At 41.2% G+C, this 19,296-nt stretch overlaps 1 protein-coding gene and 1 pseudogene across 3 annotated transcripts in view; one reads left to right on the top strand and one right to left on the bottom strand.

The window, feature by feature from the left end:
- LOC127669152 (ubiquitin-conjugating enzyme E2 G1-like) overlaps positions 1–2,637 on the top strand; it is a 97,597-nt gene extending 94,960 nt beyond the window's left edge. For all 3 annotated transcript variants that reach the window (XR_007974324.1, XR_007974322.1, XR_007974323.1), the window contains exon 9: positions 2,469–2,637. The gene's annotated coding sequence lies outside the window, so the exon portion shown is untranslated. The remainder of the gene's footprint in view (positions 1–2,468) is intronic.
- A 6,500-nt stretch (positions 2,638–9,137) lies between these two features.
- Positions 9,138–10,037, bottom strand: LOC127669232 (vomeronasal type-1 receptor 1-like; annotated as a pseudogene).
- Positions 10,038–19,296: the final 9,259 nt, after the last annotated feature.

Raw genomic sequence — 19,296 nt, forward strand, 5'->3', positions numbered from 1 at the left:
AGTAAGTGGGTTATAATGCACTGTGGCCTAGTCAGAGAAGACTAGCTATAAGGCCAAGATATTTGTAAGTATACATATTTTGAGTCTGAGTTTTATTTCTGGGAGCATGGGGCTGGGAAGAAGACCTAGGTCCAAACTTCTACAAGTGACAACTTGAATCACAACAAAATCTAAATCTGAGCAGATGACCAGTGCATAGTTATGTTTTCTGGAATTGGATGATGGTGTTTTCCTGAAACCCAATCTACTGTGTATAAATTTAGATTGGGATTGAAAAGCATGGTGTGAATTGTTTTCATATTAACTAGAGAAGTTATTAGCCATTTGGCTTATGTCACAGTGAAGACACTGAAGTTTGTGTTCTTCAGTATTTTTAAGAATTTAAAGGTAGACACGGTGGTACCTAATCCCAGTCTTTGGGAGATAGCACCAGGAGAACAGTATTTTCAAGGGAAGGCTACATAGTAGGGAAACCCTGGTTTAAGAAAGTACACAACCTCTTTTGGAACCAGAATCTAAATGCCTCATTTGAGTGAACTTGTTTTTTAGAAGAAATATTTTCATAGCTGTCTTAGAAAACTAGTCTCTTTACATTCATAAGACCTTTATGTAGTTTTTATTCCTTGCATTACAATTTGAAAGAAATTGGAAATTCTTTCTCATTGGTTTCCTTGTGGAATAAATTGTTAAAACCACAAATCTTTAAAAAAAAATCATTCTTTTAGAGAAGCATTTACCAGAAGACTGATCTATAGCACAGTAGAAAGGATCTAGAGTTTGGTTTTATCCAAGTTACTTTGGTTTCCTGTTTTGTCAGATATAAAACACTGGGATTATTTTATAAAAGACCCAGATGAGGCAAAACAGAGTCTGGGCATCTGGATTTCTTTTCTGGAATTAGTCTTTCTTGATTGTAATCATCTGCTTACACATTGTATTGGGAAACATAATTGTAGGCACACATTTATACTTTATCTATCTATCTATCTATCTATCTATCTATCTATCTATCTATCTATCTATCAATCAGTTTTTCAAGTTTTCTAAGGCTTTTATTAGCTGTTATCTGTTTTCAGAAAATTTTGAGAGTTAGTGATTTTTGTCAGTATATCATGGGGTAACTTCCTGAACTTGTTTAAGCCTTGCTTCATTGTTTGTAGTTAGTTTCTTAAGCACACCTTTGTACAACGTTGCTTTATCTTTCTGGATTTTTTATATGGTATTATTTTTTAAAAAAGATTTATTTATTTTATGTATACGAGTACACTGTAGCTGTCTTCAGACACACCAAAAAGGGACATTTGATAACATTGCAGATGGTAGTGAGCCACCGCGTGGTTGCTGGGATTTGAACTCAGGACCTCTGAAAGAGCAGTTGGTGCTCTTAACCACTGAGCCATCTCTCTAGCCCCTCTACATGGTATTATAAAAAGATAAAAACTTGAGTTCTAGAAAGCAAGAAATGTGTAGCTGAAGGAAGTACACAGTACTAGTGGCATGTTGAACACTAAGTAAATACTTCCTGAACATCTGTCAAAATGAGAAAAACCCTCAGATGTATATATTTAATAGTTTCTAAGTTCCTTTGTTGCACAGTCTGGTGGGTGAGTCTAAGTTGGCTGATTGTTTACAAAGTCTGCATCGAGATTTTGGCCTTGGTAGGCACTTGTTCTTTGAAAGTAGCAAGGAGCCGGCGATCTTCTTTTGTCTTGCTTTCCATCACTGTCTGTTCTTTGCCTCTTTTCAGCCACTGGGTTTTATAATATTTAACAACCTTTTATACTTAAATCTCCTTCATTTCTAAATCTGAGCAGATGATCAGAAGCCAAATATTAGAGGAAATGTTTGAGTTCCACTTGCTATTGAAAATTGATGAAAGGAGATTTTCCTCTCCTTAAAAAAAGTGGCTATAATAACTTGATAATATATTCTTGTTTTAACATTATGATGTATGTTTTTGTATCTTAAGCACTTTAACCCCTTTGGCACTTGTGAAAATATTTGCTATTCATAAAACAACTAGATACTCTTTTATTAAGTTTGCAGCCAACCCTGTCTAGAAATTGTCTTCCAATGCCTTTTACTTTTCATGGTACTTCATTCTATGGGTCAATATTAGACATAGCATCAAAATTAAATGTACTAAGAGTCAGTTTAGAAGTTAAGCTCTGGACTGAGCAGACATGTATAGACATGTACGCAGAGACCACCTGAGTATAAGATTGTTTGGGACACAGCCCCCCAGGGCCCCACCTGCACCTAGGAGCTGTGCTATGCTGCTACAGCCTTCTGTGTACCTAATCAGAATTTATTTAACTTTTAAAGTAGTTTCTCTATATGTCTAGAATAAAATAAAAATAAATTTCTGAGAATGAGAAAGCCACCAGAGTGGCTTTCCTAGGTTTTGCTTTGATGTTGGAAATAGGATTGTGGTGATGAAATAACTTACTGGCGCTTCTTGTTTCCAGACAGGAAAACTCGAAGATCTCAGGGAAGTCTGTTTTTTGAAGTGTTCAGGAACGAGAGGTGTTTTATTATCTTTAGTGTGATGTTTTCTACCATTTTTGTACGAGGAGTTTTTCCTGTGTTGAATTTTGGTTCTTAAGTTGGAAAGTAAAGCAACCTAGTAATATTCTTCATTCCTACCTTTGCTCTCTTTTTTTAATGTGTTGTTTTCCCTTTATTGTTTATGAAAATGAAACCATATCTTTGTAATAATAAAAACTTTGAGGTGATGCATCAAATTATTCTAATAAACTTATGATTGTGCCTATGTAAATTATATTTCCATAGTACTAGTTATTTTTACTTAGCATTTGTCCTTGGCAAAATGGCTTTTTGTAATTCCTTTTATATCTCGGTCTCAACTTTAAGTCAGGATATTAATCCTTGTGTCTGACAGTTAAAAATAAACATGAAACACTGCTTGTCTTTTTAACATTTGTCCCAAAATTTAATGATTAATAAATTACTCTGTATGGACTATGTTCCAGGAGTCTTTGCTAAGTGGTTTCCCTTTTGATATTGAGAAGCAGCCTATAAATTGGCACACTCAGCAAGAAACAGATTTGTAGAGATAATAATGGTACTTGGTTGGGTTACATGGTAGGAAAGGAACCGGGATTTTCACTTACTTCCTTTTCATTCATAACCCAGGTCCTAACTCTTTTGTGGGCTATATTTTAAAAGAACAGAGTTTTTGCATTTTTGCCATACATTTGTAGGTGTTTTTTCCTCCAAATCACTGGCAGTTTTTCATTATTTCTGCCTAAGACAATATCTGTTTCCTGGAAGCTATACTCATGGGTGTTTAGAGGATGCTGGAATTTGGACTCCAGGCCTCATGATTGCACAATAAGTTCTTTTAACCTGGGGACCATCTGTCTAGTCCCCAGAACAGTAGTTTATAAAGAGTTTAATATAGATTTAAACGTGGAGATTAGGGAGGAGAAACACATGTAAGCATGATAGGCATGAGATAAGGAGAGGTAGATGTGGGGAAGCGAGCTATGTAAACCAAAGACAGAAGTGAGTCTGGGCCAACAAGAGATGATGTGAAAAACCTTTAATTAGTTAATTAATTAATAATTACATTAATTTATTCTGTGTTCATATGTGTGTGTTAGTGTGCATTTATAGAGGCCAGAGGATAGTGACTGGGCAGTTTATTGTCCTACCACATGGGTTCTGGTGATCGAACGTGGATCCTCATGTTTACTAACAAGTGCTTTAACCCCCTTTAAAATTACATTTATTATTTGTGTATGTGGGGGTGGGCAGGAGTTGTATATGTGGATGGTGTAGAAATTATTTAATCCCAACTCCGGTTTTTACCCTGCCTTTGACCACTTAGTTCTCAGACAAACATTGCACACAACCTTTCTATGTACAATTGGCCTTAATCAGCACAAGAGCTGGGCAGATTGTGCACCTCTCGCTGTTGTCTATTTCCCACTACTAATCCCACGATAGAATGTGCCATGTTTCATTTGGACGGCTCTTATTTACAGGTAGCCAACCCACATGGTCTTTATTTTACGACTCGCCTAACCCATGGTGTCTTCCCCCTTGTGGTTCTTCTCTGATGCTGGAAGTCCTGGAATGCTAAACCCTGCCTGCATGGGTTTCTTCTGCCCAGCTATTGACTGTTGTCATCTCTATTCACCAATCAGAAATAATTTGGAGGCAAGGTCACATAGCCTCACTTGGATCTACCTGTGCACTTTCTTGTGTCTGGGACAATACATACAACAGACCAAACCTCATCAATAGAGGTCCCAGGTATTGGACAGGTTATATCAGACTTGGCTGCAAGAACCTTTACCCATTGAGCTCTCTTACTGCAGCGGATGAAAATCCTTTTACAGGATAGTTTGGTCCTGTGGCCCTGCACATGTAAGCTTGCGTGTGGAGACCAGAGGACAACCTTGGATGTCATTCTTCAGGTGCCATCCACTGTTTTCTGTAAAACAGGATTTTTGATTGGCTTTGAATTGGATAGGTAGGCTCAGATGGCTGGCTAGGGAGGACATGGAGTCTCTGTCTCCCTGGCACAAGTGTGTGCCACCAAACCAGATTTTATTATTGTTGTTATTATTATTATTGTAATTGGCTTCTTATGTTTGGACTGAGTATCTGACTCAAGGCTTTCCATGAGAGCAGGAGGCCCACCATTCACCAAATCATGAGGCACCCCATGATCAGGAAGAGTGTGGTATGTTTACCACTTCCATGCAGATTTTCCCAGGTACCCCAAGCCCCAGAACTGTCACGACCATGAGAGTCATCACATACAAGCCTGACAGGAATATGTCCTCCTGCAATCCCCAAGAGCAGCTCTCTGGATCCCTGCAGTCTCCCAAGAATGTAACACTCACAGGCTCCTCCTCTGGGGATACCTTTCAGAAAGAGACCCTTATGGAGGAAAATAACCTCACCCAGGAAGTGGCCATCAATCAGGAAGAAGCTGTCCATTGGAAAGCTGTGGTCATTCAGGAAAAGCCCATTTCTGATGGCCAGCCTCAGGGTGCAAGCTGAGCTTCCCCTCAAAACTGGCAATACCACTGCAAGGGCAGGAGGAAGACAATCATGAACGGCCTCCAAAATCTCTGCTGCTGCTGCCATTCTCCCACAAGAACCCTGCTCCAAGGAAAGAAGCTGGATCCTGGAGTCCTTCCCAGGATCAGGTGGGTGCAAGTCCTCATTCATTTATTCCTTACTCTGTCTTGTCCTTTGTGAGAAATGAAGAGTGCGCCCCCTCGTGGCACATTTAGGAACTTAATATTCTGTCACTTCAGAACAATTCAATAGAAACCCCTGAAAGACCACCTCATGGTTTCTGAGCCTGAAGTGGAGAGCAGAGATGCTGAGAGCAGGGAGAGGGGAGGGTGAGGGCATAGCCAAAGGAAACAGAGAGTCACTGGCAAGCCAGATGGGTGCTGTGGCCAGGCAGCAGCCCAGTATGACCTGTGTGTTTTCAAGTCATTAAGACACTCCCTCCTGTTTCATTCTGCTTTTAAGTCTGGAAGAGGACCAGCCCCAGCTCCATGACTTGTGAGTCATGGGTGGGGGTCAGTCTGGCTGGGAATCAGATAGCGCCTTAGGGAGGCCAGGCCAGATGTCCAGGAGCCAGTGTGGTCACAGGCCCATTCTGCGCAGGAAGACATGTGCACAGCAGCCCAGACCTGTCCAGGTAAAATCCCAGGCAGGCAGGTCTGGCTTTTCACAGGGTCATGCTCAGTGGAGTGGGCTGAGGTGCAAAAGTGCCCCAGAGTTGTCTGCAGAACAGTAGCCCTGTGTCCTCTCCTCCAGCCTGAGTAAACATCAGAGTGGATCGACGGGAAGTGTCTGTCCTTTGCTCTGTTTCTCACAGTGAGCATGGTATTCTTTATAATCTTTCCTTAGAGAAGCCTCCCTAGCCAGCCTGTCCAACCTTCCCTAAAATGGGTTCCCAAGTTGAGAATGAGGCCTGCAGTGTCTCTGTGGGTGTCCTCTACAAAACAGCCTACTGCCAACCTTTTACAAACCCCACCCACACTTATTCCCCTGCCAAAGCCATGATAGTTCACATGACTTGAGTCCTCAGACCTAACTCAGAGCAAAGTTTATGAAAACCACAGCTGTGGGGTGACTCCAGGGGCAGCTGTGCCCTCTCTCTCCACCATTTCTACCCTGGAGTTCCTCACCTCCTGCCTTGCTACGCTTCTTCCTTCCAGGCCACCATTCGCCTTATCAACGGGAAATCAGACACCCCACCAAGTTCCACACTGTGTGAGAATGATGGCTATTGTGACCAGGGTGAATCTAGAGACCCTTCTGATGAGCAGCAAACTGCTGTGCATCTGGAGTCCAGTCTCATCTCAGCTGCAAGTCTCTACCTGGAGCCTGCACTCAGCTGGACACATCTGAAGATTGCTTCCATTCCTTTGAGTGTGTGCACATTTCTTGTTCTTGCCCAGGTAAGCAGGTGTGTTCTGACTAGCAGCTGTGGAGCTAACCTCATGTAACTTCTCTATGCTTCATGATGGACAGAAGAGAAGGCACAAGTGACTACAAGCCTGAGCCCAAACATGCAGCAGAGGGAAGTGGCAAGATGGGGCTTCATTCTGCTGTTTCAACATTTAGTGCCCTCTCTCCTTGGGCAATCTCACCTGACTCACATTTAGTCATTTCTAGGAAGTTTGCGGATTTTAATTAAGACTAGATGTCAGAGCTATGGTGAAGGTGTATGCATATCATCTCATGTCTGAAGGCTCAGTAGGCCTGTCTCCTGTGTAAGAGACTAGTCTTATGGTCAAGACCAGCCTGTACATATAGAGAAAAAGAGTCTAGTTTGGGTGGCAGTGTGAATCCTAAAAACAACAAGAACGATGACGACGACAACAGCAACAACAGGATTAGTGATATAGCTTAGTATCAGTAGCATGCAGGAGTCCTTGTGTTCTAGGCCAACATCAAATCAATGTGGTGTCTATGGCAAGAAACCTAGGATTGAAGGGTAGAAGCAAGAGGACCAGACACTCAGCATCATCCTCCCCACAGGGAGTTTGAGGACAGTGTAGAATGACTGACACTCTTTAAAAACATACACCATCCCACCCAGCCCCAAATCTTAGTACTCAACTCTGAGAAAAGTGACTTGGCAGCTCATAACAACCACACATTTCCCGTGAATCAGAAGTCCCCTCTGTGACAGAGAAGAAAACTGGGCATCCATATGTGCAGTAATTACTTCCTGTGGCTCATATCTGGAGTCCGCCTGAGGATTGAATTTGTCCCTGGCACACAGCACTGAGGAGCTGTGAAGTAAGCACTTCCTGCCTGCCCTGTGGGAGGCGCTGAAGAGCTGTGCAGCCAGCACTCCCTGCTGGCCCTTTTGGAGGCACTGTGTAGTTGAGTGGTCCCTGTTCCCTGATAGTCCCTTAGCAGGAAATAAGAAGGAAGTTTTGAGGGCATGGGGGCCCCAAACTTTGCCAATAAGGAAGTCAGGAATTCTGCTGGCCTTGCAGCCAGTTAGAAAGTGATGGTGTACTGTCCCCTTGTGGCTGCTCTGCATTAGCACTTTGTCCATGACCTCAGGAAAGCCTGTATTCAAGTAGGGGAAGAGAATCCTTCCTTAAGTGAGGCTTGTTCCAACTAGCTCATAATTCAGTTATCACATTTATACTAATCTGACACACGGCTAGTTTCCTCTCCTCTATTTTGCAGTAAGACTTCCTGAGTGTCTTAGAAGAAAATCTCCCTATACCAGACTTCCTCCCTCTGTCCAGAAGTCCACCTTACAAATCTGCACTTCGATAGAGGTCATGGGCTTTTTATTTTAACAAATTTATATTAACATTTTCTTAGACAGGCATAGAAGGACAGAGACACATCATCACACATTGTACAAAAACATCCCTAATAGCTATGAAAAGCAAAAAGTGGAAGGATGGAGTTTTCCCTTCTTAGCTGTCACTGTGCCAAGTCAGGTAAAAGACCTGGATCTGTGAGTCAGTTGTAAGAATTTCCCATGACCATAAATGGTGCTGTTTCATTAATTCCATCCCCCAAAGAGGGGAGTTTTATTTGAAGTTAGTTTTATTACACAGGAGTTTAATTTCATAATCTGCATGATTTTTTATGATGAGATATTTCCCATGATAGAAAAGGAAAAGAAATACCTGATCAAGAGAAGAATATTTCAGAGGCTTTGCAGCTATCAGGGGATTCCATAGTGTCCCAAAATATCACCTTACTGCAGGTTTAAGGGTTCAGGTAACTACCCTAGCAGTATTTTTTGGCTGCCATGTACCTGTTTTACCCCCTTTTGTGGAGAAAAAGTTAGAAGGTTTTTGCCAATGCCCACATGAACTGTTGGGGTTCAGGTAGAGGTTTGGGGAGTAACATGGCCGGATGATTTCATTGTCCTTTCCATGCCTCTGAACCAGACTTGATTGCATAAATCAAAACAAAATAGAAAAATCAGCCTGAGGGACCTCAGATTATGGTGGCTTGGGGTCTTTGGGATGATGTCAAAGGTTGGCATGAACTCATCCAGTCCTGCTTGAACCAGAGATCCTGTTGGATCCTCATAGTGTGCCAGTTTCTGCCCCAAGTCTGCTCTGCCCTTGGGATATAATGGTACCACAGCCCACCTGCTTTACCTTAAGCACCGAAGCTTAGCCTGGTAGATGGTTTAACAGGATCTCAGCCAATGTGACTTCAGGATAAAAAACCTTCTCTGGAGACAATTTATATTGAATTAGCTCTCTTTATTAGGGGTGAAGAATGGCTGTTAAACCCTGGTGTGTGGGGAGTGTTTTGTGTTGAGTGTACATCATTTCCAGAGGCTGAGGTGCTTGAAATTCATCAGTCACATGAAGAAGAACTCGCACTGATAGCTGGGCTTGTCTTAATAAGGAGAAAGGAAGTTTAAGGCAAAACCTGGCCACCAGGATCCATGACTATATTGCGTGGCAGACGTGGAAGTTGTATAGGCTACATACAAGGGTCCAACTCAGGAGAGGAGGGAACAGTCCTACTCCTTCCAGTCTCAGGCTTAGGTTCTCATGGGTTGGACACATCTTGACCTCACTCTCTTGCTCCAGACTTCTTACCCCAGTCATATGGCTTTGCAGCCCCACCATGAAGGGTCTTCAACAAGTACCCTTAGGATCCCTAAAGATCAACAGCAAGGGAGAAACGGTGGGCAAGCTTACAGTCAGAACTTCTTTGACATACCTCCCCCATAAATGAGTGTTCACAAAAGAAATGTGAAAGAAAGTACAAATACAGTCTAGAAGATAAAAGGTCACAAATGTGACCACCAGCATGACTGTAGTGTGGGCTGCTCTGGTCTCAGCATAGACTCTGAGCTTCTGATTGTGGTTGTGTATATAGTGCATTCTCTGGTGGTGTCTCTTCAGGTGAATCATCATAGAGAAAACTGGTCCAGATCATGATGCTGATAAATAAAATGTCCTGGGCAAACCGCAATAAGCTAATGCCAACACTGACAACAGAGAGGGATCAGATCCACTTACCTTTAGAATCAGTGCCATTGTGTCTTTTCTGTGGACCGCTAGCATTCATTGGAATGTACGCATTATTTAAGACACTGAAAAACCAGCAACTGTAACAAAAATATCTCATGAACTTGGGGGTATTTCTCTGAGCATGACCCTTGTCCAATTACCAGGAACATGAGTGACAAACTGGTAGGTGGTCAGGGCACAGGTCGAACACATGTTTGTGCTTTGAGACACCATGTGAAAGAAGTATGAAAGTTTACCTGTGAGGTCAGTTGGAGGCTTCCTTGGAGCCAAAACTGTAATATGGTTTGGAAATGTCAAGAAGAGGAGATTGAAGGTATTGCCCACAGCTAAGTTTGATAGAATGACTTGAATGGGCCTCAGATGAGTGTCAGTCAAAATTGGAGATAAATTATGAAGAAACACAAGAATGTTGCCCACAGTCCCAACCTCAGCCTGGCAAAGCAAAAGTATCTGAAGAGCCACTTCTTCTGTAGTATTCAGGGTTTTATTTTGAGGTAACATGGAGATAGCTTCATTGGATCAGGTAGGACACTGTTGTCTTCAAGAGTCTTCCCAATTATTTGAGATTTTCAATTGTTTTTGGAGTCTTTTATCTCAAGAATGTGGCCCTGCTTTGTCACTACAAGAGTTTTCTCTGAAAAAAACCAAGAATATTTAATTTACACTTATTTTGCTTCCTTTCCCTCATGATGGAATTGTGCATGTGATGGAACTCTATCTCTCATGTTCAACACCATAAACACATATTTCTACACATTATGGGTTCTGCATGTGTATACATGTATATCTGTAGACATGAGTGCATTTTTGCTCCATTGGAATTCAACATTATCTTTCAAAACAATGTGCTAAAAATAGTAATTTGTTGTTGAAGAGATGGTCCTAGTCTGCTCATATTTGAGGACCTGTATTTATGCAGTTTTGATTGAACAAGCAGGCAGAACAATCATATTCATAAGATAATTAAATATTCCAAAATATAATTAAGAGATGGGGGCATGGGTCAGTGGTGAAGAGCACTGGCTCCTCTTCTAGAGGACCCACACTCCATTGCCAGCATCTACATGACCCTTGTAACTGTATGTAACTCCAGTTCCAGGGACCTGGCACCTTCACATTCATACATACCATCAAAACACCAGTGCATATAAACTAAAAATATATCAAATAATTTTAACAAATGATAATGAAAAATTAATATTCTTACTTTATATAAGAACTTGAATTAAGATCTTTATATAGAATGTTATAAAGAATGTTCCCTTAAAATAATCCAATCTGTGTTGATATACTTTTATAGTAATCATTGTTTAGAAAGAAAATATTTCTGAAAAAGTCAATAGCTTTCTGTTTATAAAGGACAATATTGATATATACCTGTAATATCTATTGTGAAGAAAACTGAGAGACCCAGGCATATCATTGATTCACAAATGTCCACATTTTAACTGTATTTCTAATGAATCTGATGCTGGAATTATATTGGATAAATGACCAGTTTTCATCAATCACAATCCAAAAACATTACTGTCACCTCTGTTAAAGTCTTTGCATACAGAGATTTTTTTTAAAACTCAGATTTTGAATGCTCCTGTTTAGTCTCCAACTTACATGGTTTATGTTGATTTTTATAAAAACAATAAGCTTTTATCCAACAACTAAAAATCTGTCATATCACATATGAAAGTCACATTAAAAGGCACTTTCAGATGAGTGCTGCACCATGACATAGACATTTCTTTTGCCTAGAGAAATCATTGACAAAATTATGTAAACTGTGGAGACAAAAACAAATTCCTTCTAATGATTAATGTTGATTTCATAATACACTGGACTGTAGGGAGGAGAATAGAACTTTAAACAGAAACATAAAGCTGCAGGAATCTTACCTACCACAAGGATGGGGTTTACTCACAGGGATGAAGGCCTGCTCCTAATCAGGTACTGGAGAAAAAGCTCTGATTTCATTTCCTGTTGAAGATCTTTTCAGTGTATCTGTTCCCTAAGACAGATCCAAAGGAATGGTGAAGTCTCATATCTTCCAGGAAGTGTTGTGCAGATGGCTGAATGAGGTGAGATATCAGAGCCCACAAAGGGACAGACGTCGCTTAGAGAGTCCAATACATTGTCATCTGTGTTGTTACTGGGCATGGCTTTATACAGCTTCTAGAATACCTCTAAATGGAAAACACATGTATCCCCAGTACAAATCAATATGCTTTCCTTCTAGTAATCAATGATGAGGCCCAAGAGTTTTCTAGGTCATAGTGTGTAGAACAGAGGTTAAAACAAGTTTCCTTACTTTCTTTGGGGAAATCTAAGTTCAGAATTGGTGCTGTCATCAGGTGTGGAGAAGTGTACTACCAGGGAGATCAAGAGATTTGTTAGGTGTATTTCCAGGGACTGCATTACACTGTATACATTCACTGTTGCAAACTTGTGCTGACATCAGAAAGCCCATAAGCATGTTATCTGGAGTCTTGCATTTTCCTATTCTTGGACAAGGATATTTTAGTTTGACAAATCAAGCAACAGAAGCCTGTGTTAACTCATATGTCCTTGGGTTATTCCAATGTCCATTTGCTTTGAGGTAGATCATGACTCATTTTCTAATATACCATGAAGGCTTATTAGAAGTATAATAGGTTGTGATATTTTCTATAGAATTCTAAATGTAAATAATCAACTTTGTACATACAGTAAAGGATATGGGCTGAGCAATCATTGACTAATAGAGAGAACCATCCCTGTTCATCCCACTGTATTCACAGTAGCCATGAAATAGAACCAGGTTAATTGTCCATCAGTTAATGAATGGATCGCTATACAATGGGGATTATACATCTCTTAAGCAAAATGTAATTATGAATGTTTTAGGTAATTTGATGATTATGCATATGATACTCCACAAATTAAAAGAAATGTTCTGCATTTTCCCCAATTTTTAGACATTAGTTTTGAATCTTGAGTTATGTGTGTTTCACTTGGAATACTTTATAAAGGTCAGGAGTGAAGTAAAATACTGATGGTTAGGGGACTTTTGTTAGAACACAGTTGTTTAAAGGATGTAAGTAGACAATGGACTGTAGACAATTAATCTATCTTGGAAATATAGCATGTATCAGAGAAAAGGAAAAGTTAATAATAATATTAAGGCTCCATTAAAACCTACTAGTTTACAATTTTAAAACATAGTTGATCTATTTCTATTTGTCATTTATATCGATATCAACTATATATCATTTATATCTATATTTCTCTCTCTCTCTCTCTCTCTCTCTCTCTCTCTCTCTCTCTCTCTCTGTGTGTGTGTGTGTGTGTGTGTGTGTGAGAGAGAGAGAGAGAGAGAGAGAGAGAGAGAGAGAGAGAGACTTATTACATTTTTTTTTGTATATCATAACACATGGGCAATTTCCTGTGAGACATGTAGGGTATCTAGCCAGGCACTTTGATGTTATAGATCTTTTGTTGTAGTGTTCATTCCCATAGCTCTCAAATATATACATTATCTATACAGGTTAGAGGATATTCAACAGCCTTCTCACTACTCCAAAGTGTCTGTGGATTGGGTTAGTGATGCCAAAGGATAGACTCTCTTTGAGACTAGGGATTACCTAGTTACACTTTAGAATCAATGGAATAGCCTATTTTTTAAGTAACTAAAAATGAAAATTATAGTATTATTTAAAAGCTACATACTTGAGTTATTTCTTTCATTTACATGGTATCAGAGGGGAAATTACTTATTCAATTTGTCTCCTTATCTCAACATGGATGCAATGATGTTGAGTGAAATATTTAAAAAGTGTGATTGGCACGTTCCCATGCTTGTGCCTCAAACCCTCTGCCCCAGGGACCATGCAATAGAGATTCATGGAGAGTCACTGTCCAGGAGCTCCTGAAACATCTCCACCTAGCTCGCTAGGTTCCTATTGGTGGGTTGCTACCACTCCAACCCCGTGCTTCAAATCCCTCACGACCTTTGTGGAGCACCTCAGGCAAACACACACTTGGCCACCATACCTTTCTCTCTTGAACCCAGATGAGGTGCAACATGGAGGAAAATGTAGCACAAACTTAGTTGAAAAACAATGATAACTCAGTCTTACAGTACAGCAAATAAATGCAATCTTGTAAGCCTTAGTAAAATCTGATCCCTCCGGTGGAAGATCCTTGCAAATCCACCATGATACTAAGAAACTCTAACAGCTACATCTGACCTCTCTACTGACCTGGTTCCTAGAGGAAGTAACTCTCTCCTGTTTCCTCTCTTTCTCTGTCCAACCAAGAAGTCCAGCCTACTCGCCCAGTGATGGGCACCTTCATTCATTAGGTGATTGGTTCACAAGAACAGCACCAGGCCCATCCATAACACAATGACACCAGTATCTAATATGCATAAGTAGCTGTTGAGCAGCCACAGAGAACTGGGTCTACCAGGAGGGAGAGCTGGGGATGAAAGAGGGACAGGCAAGAGAAAATAATGAGCCAAGAAAAAATTCATTCTGATCAAGTCTCAAAGTTTAATGTTCAGCTCTCAATATATAAGGGGAAAAACCCAAAGATCTTTCTTTGCTGGATTGAATTGCAAAGCAAGCTCAATGAACAGTTTGTTTTCTTGCAGGAAGCTGAAGTGGGGAGAAGGCCTGAGACTTCCATCTATGTTGGAAGACTCCACCCAGGTCAACAGAAGACCGATTGTGGTAGACAAATAAGGTTTGGTTAGCCCTCTCAAGATCAGGGGAAGGTCACACACATTGCACATACATCTAAACACACAATAAAAAAAATAAATAAATTAGTAAGACTTGAAAATTATGTGATGGAGACAGTCTAAATATCTTCTGTTTAGGTGAAGAGAGTTGTTGAGTTTAATGGTAATAAAATTAAAGGATAAAGTCACCAGAGAATCTAAGATGGTAGATGTCAGTTTGTCTCCTACAATCCCCAGGGTATATACTGAGTATACTTGCCTAAGCACCTCTGAAAATCAACAAGATAGATACACTCTTAGCCAACCTAACCAGAGGCAACTGAGACAGTATCCAAATCAAGAAAATCAGAAATGAAAAGGGAGACAAAACAACAGAAACTGAGGAAATTTAAAACCTCATCCTATCCAACTAAAAAAGCCTATACTCAACAAAACTGGAATATCTGGATGAACTGGACAATTTTCTAGTCAGATACCAAATACCAAAGTTAAATCAGGAGCAGATAAATGGTCTAAACAGTCTCATAACCCCTAAAGAAATAGAAGCAGTTATTAATTGTCTCCCAAACAAAAAAGCACAGGACCAGATGGGTTTAATGCAGAATTGTATCGGACCTTCAAAGAAAAACTCATAACAATTCTTTGTAAATTATTCTACTAATTAGAAATGGAAGGAACACTACCCAATGTATGGGTAGTGGCTATGTAGGCACAATTACTCTGACACCTAAACTGCACAAGACCCCCAAAAAGAAAGAGAACTTCAGACAAACTTTCTTATGATTATAGATGCAAAAATGCTCAATAAATTCCTGCAAAATGAAACCAGGAACTCATCAAAACAATCATCTATCATGATCAAATAGGCTTCATCCCAGGGATTCAGGGATGGTTTAAGATATGGAAATCCATCAACATAATCCACTATATAAACAAACTCAAAAAAAAAAAAAAACCAAACAAACATGATCATTTCATTAGATGCTGAGAAAGCATTTGGCAAAATCCAATACCTCTTCATTATAAGTCTTAGAAATATCAGGAATTTAAGGCCCATTCCTAAACATAGGTAGAACAATATACAGCAAATCAGTAGCCAACAGCAAGCTAAATGGAGAGAAACTTGAAGCAATCCCACTAAAATAAGGGACCAGACAAGGCGGCACACTCTTTCCATACCTATGTAATATAGTACTTGATTTCCTAGCCAGAGAAATTAGACAACAAAAGGAGGTCAAAAGGATGCAATTTGAAAAGGAATAAGTCAAAGTATCACTATTTGCAGATGATATGATAGTATACTTAAGTGACCCTAAAAATTCCACCAAAGAACTCCTAAAGTTGATAAACAACATCAGCAAAGTGGCTGGATATAAAATTAAGTCAAACAAATCAGTGGCTTTCTTGCCCTCAAAGGATAAACAGACAGAGAAAGAAATTAGGGAAAAAAACCCCTTCACAATAGTCACAAATAATTTAAAATACCTTGGTGTGACTCTAACAAAGCAAGTGAAAGATCTGTATTACAAGAATTTCAAGTCTCTAAAGAAAGAAATCAAAGAAGATCTCAGAAGATGGAAAGAACTCCCACGCTCATGGATTGGCAGGATTAATATATCAAACCTGGCCATCTTGCCAAAAGCAATCTATAGATTCAATGCAATCAATCACCATCAAAATTCCAAATCAGTTCTTCATAGATTTAGAGCAATTTGCAAATTCAAGTTCTTAGCTTATTCCCTAATGTAGTTTATGACATCTCTAGTTATATGAAATTGAGATTGTGTGTGGACATTCCTTGTGCGCTCCAGATCTCTTGCTATGAGGTTGTTGCCTGATGCCCCAGGAGTTCTGACATTATCAGCTGGTGTGGACCATTTTTCAATCAGGAGATGTTGTGAAAACCTGCAATAAGCAAGACTTCTGAGTTTCTCAGTATAGTTCAGACATGCACAGTAGTGCTCTTTTTATTCTATTCTCTATGAGGAGTGACTATGGCCATTGAGGTGTGTCTAGCCTGTGGCCTGAAGACCACTTGCATTTAGGGATAGCTATGAATGTGAACTCAACACACTTCACACACACACGCACACACATACACTCACTCATGAACACATGCACTGGTGTTTGCACAAGCACACAAAATTAAAATTCTAAAAAATAATGAATGCATAGGAAAATAGAAACATTTAATAAAGCAATACAGTCTGAAAACTTCCTGCTATTATGAAAATTTCATCCAAATGATTATCAAACAAGGAACCCTGGGTAGGAAAAAAAGTAAAATAATACTTTCATATTCGGGCTAATAGAGTCCAAAGGGAAAGTGGAATACTCTAGAATGTCATTTTGTAAACATAATGATTACAGAAGATCAGAGTACTTTTTCTAAAATTTATTCTCTTACATCCCAGTATCAACCACTCCTTCCTCCCAGGGCCCCGCCCTCATACAGCCTCTACCCCCTTTCCCCTCCCCTTCTCATCAGAGAAGTGGGAGCCCCCCTCGAAGCCCAGGTGTCAGAGCTCTTAAAATCAAATGACAGAAGGCAGCTTTGCTAATTCTGGTGGGATTTCTTTCATGAAGTTTCCTCCAAGGCATAAACATTCTAAACTCCACAAGTTCTGGATCTCTGCGGGCTGGGATGTTCTGCAGCCGGTTGCCGCCCAGGCTGAGGGTCTGCAGCTCCAGCAGCTAGGCGGGCACCTCCTGGTAGCAGCCGCCTCTAAGGTTGAGCACTGGAGGCTGCAGCTGACAGAGCGGCGGCCAGGCAGCGAGCCTGGGCAGCCAAGCTGGTTGTGCGCAGGCCGCTCAGCGGTGGCAGCTCGGGTCCCAGCGCCTGAGCTCATTGCCGCCCCCTTCTGTCCAGGAGCTGGAGGTGCAGGAAGCCGCCACCCAGAGCCCGCGGCAGTGACGTCAGGCCATCGTAGGGCAGAGGCAGCCACAGCAGCCTCTTCCGTGGGCCCTGCTGCTCCTCGGTGCACACCTCCAGCTGACTCCTGGGCCTTGGCCAATGCGCTGAGCAGGACCATTTGAGTTCGGCCTCCCCGGGCAAGCAAGGCCTCCTCCATCCTGCTGGATGCCAGGCCACAAGCCTAGGCAGTCCCCCAGAGCTGAAGCAAGCGCCCTGTTGGAAGTGGGGAGGCCTGGCCCGGGCGCTCACCCACACACGCAGCCCTCCCCTAACTTTTTCTAGTTCCTCTTAAAAATGTTTCAGTTTTAAAATTTTATGTGAATGGACTTGTGCCTGCTTATATGTCTATGTACTACATGAATTCAGGGTCTGCAGAGGTCATTAAAGGGTGACTGATACCCTGGGACTAGGGACACATATGGTTGTGAGCTGCCATGTGAGTGCTAGGAACCAAATATTGTTTCTCTGCTAGAACAGGATATGCTCTCTCCTAAACTCTTAATTTTTTCTATTTATTTATTTATTTACTTACTTACTGATTCACTTTACAAACTGTTTGCACCCCTCCACTTCCCCTTTTCCTCCCAGTCTCCCTCAGCTCTCCCTCTCACATCAGAGAAAAGGGAAGTCCCTCCTGGGTACCAACCCACCCAGGCACCTCAAGTTACTGTGACACTTGGCACAGCCTCTCCCACTGAGGCCAGACAAAGCAGCCCAGTTAGGGGAACAGGATCCACAGTCAGGCATCTGAGTCAGGGACAGCCCCCAATCCAGTTGTTGGGGGTCCTACATGAAGACAAAGCTGCACATCTGCTACATAAGTGCAGGGGCCTAGGTCCAGCACTCCTATGTTCCTTGGCTGATGCTTTGTCTCTTGGAACTCCCAAGGATATTGGACAGTTGACTCTGATGGTCTTCTGTGGAGTCCCTATCCCCTAAAGGTTCCCCAATCCTCCCCACAACTCTTCCATGACTTCCTGAGCTTGATCTCACATTTAGCTGTGAGTCTTCTCATCTCTTTCAGTAGCTGCTGGGTGGAGCCTCTCAGAGGACAATTAGTGTGAATCCAGGCTGACAGATACTAACACAGCCTGAGGCTCCAAGGTAGGAAGGCAGGCCTATGATGTACTATTGATCCTTGGAGGACAGATCAGCACATTTATGTCTGTTTTACACAGGGCACCTATTTATCTAGGCCAGCAGTGACAAACTTAGCTGTCAATAGTGTCTTCACATCTTCTATCATTGTGACAAGGCTTTGACCAACAATGAGGTATCAAAGCCTCACAATGTGGCCGTGTGAATCCACTGTCCATGCAGTCACAGTAGTAGTTGTTTCCTCCATCCACACACAGATATCCATGGAGTCATGACTGACTATGTCACATCATCAAAGTTGAGTTCCAAGTGGTCTCCAAGAAGTCTAGGTGCACAGTCACAGAAGTGAGTCCCAAGAGCATCCTGACTCATGGGGCATCATGTAGACACAGCTGGGATCCACACCCATCAACTACCAACTCACAGTTCACTATAGAATACTCTCAAGGACAGACTCATGTGTCTACTCACTGAAGTCTCCCAGAGTTTTAAACATTGTGGGTTTTTTTGTATGTATGTATGTATATATGTATGTATGTATATATGTATATATGTGTGTCTACGTATGTGTGTCTATGTGTGTACGTTTATATGTATGTATGTATGTGTATGTATGTATGTGTGTATGTGTATGTATGTATGTTTATGTATGTATGTAAGCATGCATGTATGTGTGTGTATGTATGTGTGTGTGTGTGTGTGTGTGTGTAGGTGTTTGAACTTTCTCCTGTGGGTGCCACAGAGGTTAGAAGACAACATTGCAGCCTGTGGAGCTGCTGTTACAGATGTTTGTGAGGAATCTAAGATGGATTTTGGGAGCTGAACCCCAGTCCTCTGCAAGAGCAACAAGTACTCTTGACTTCTGAGCCTTCCTTCCAGCCCTTTAAAGGAAAATTTTAGTTAGTATGCAAATAACAGGATTCACAATTACATTTTATACACACGTTATAACACTTTGTTTTGTCCGTCTTCCTCCCACCACCCTCCTCCCTCATCTTCCTCCCACCACCCTCCTCCCACCACCCTCCTCCCAC

This window comes from Apodemus sylvaticus, chromosome 19 (genome assembly GCF_947179515.1).
Source record: "Apodemus sylvaticus chromosome 19, mApoSyl1.1, whole genome shotgun sequence".
NCBI classification, from domain to species: Eukaryota; Metazoa; Chordata; class Mammalia; order Rodentia; family Muridae; genus Apodemus; species Apodemus sylvaticus.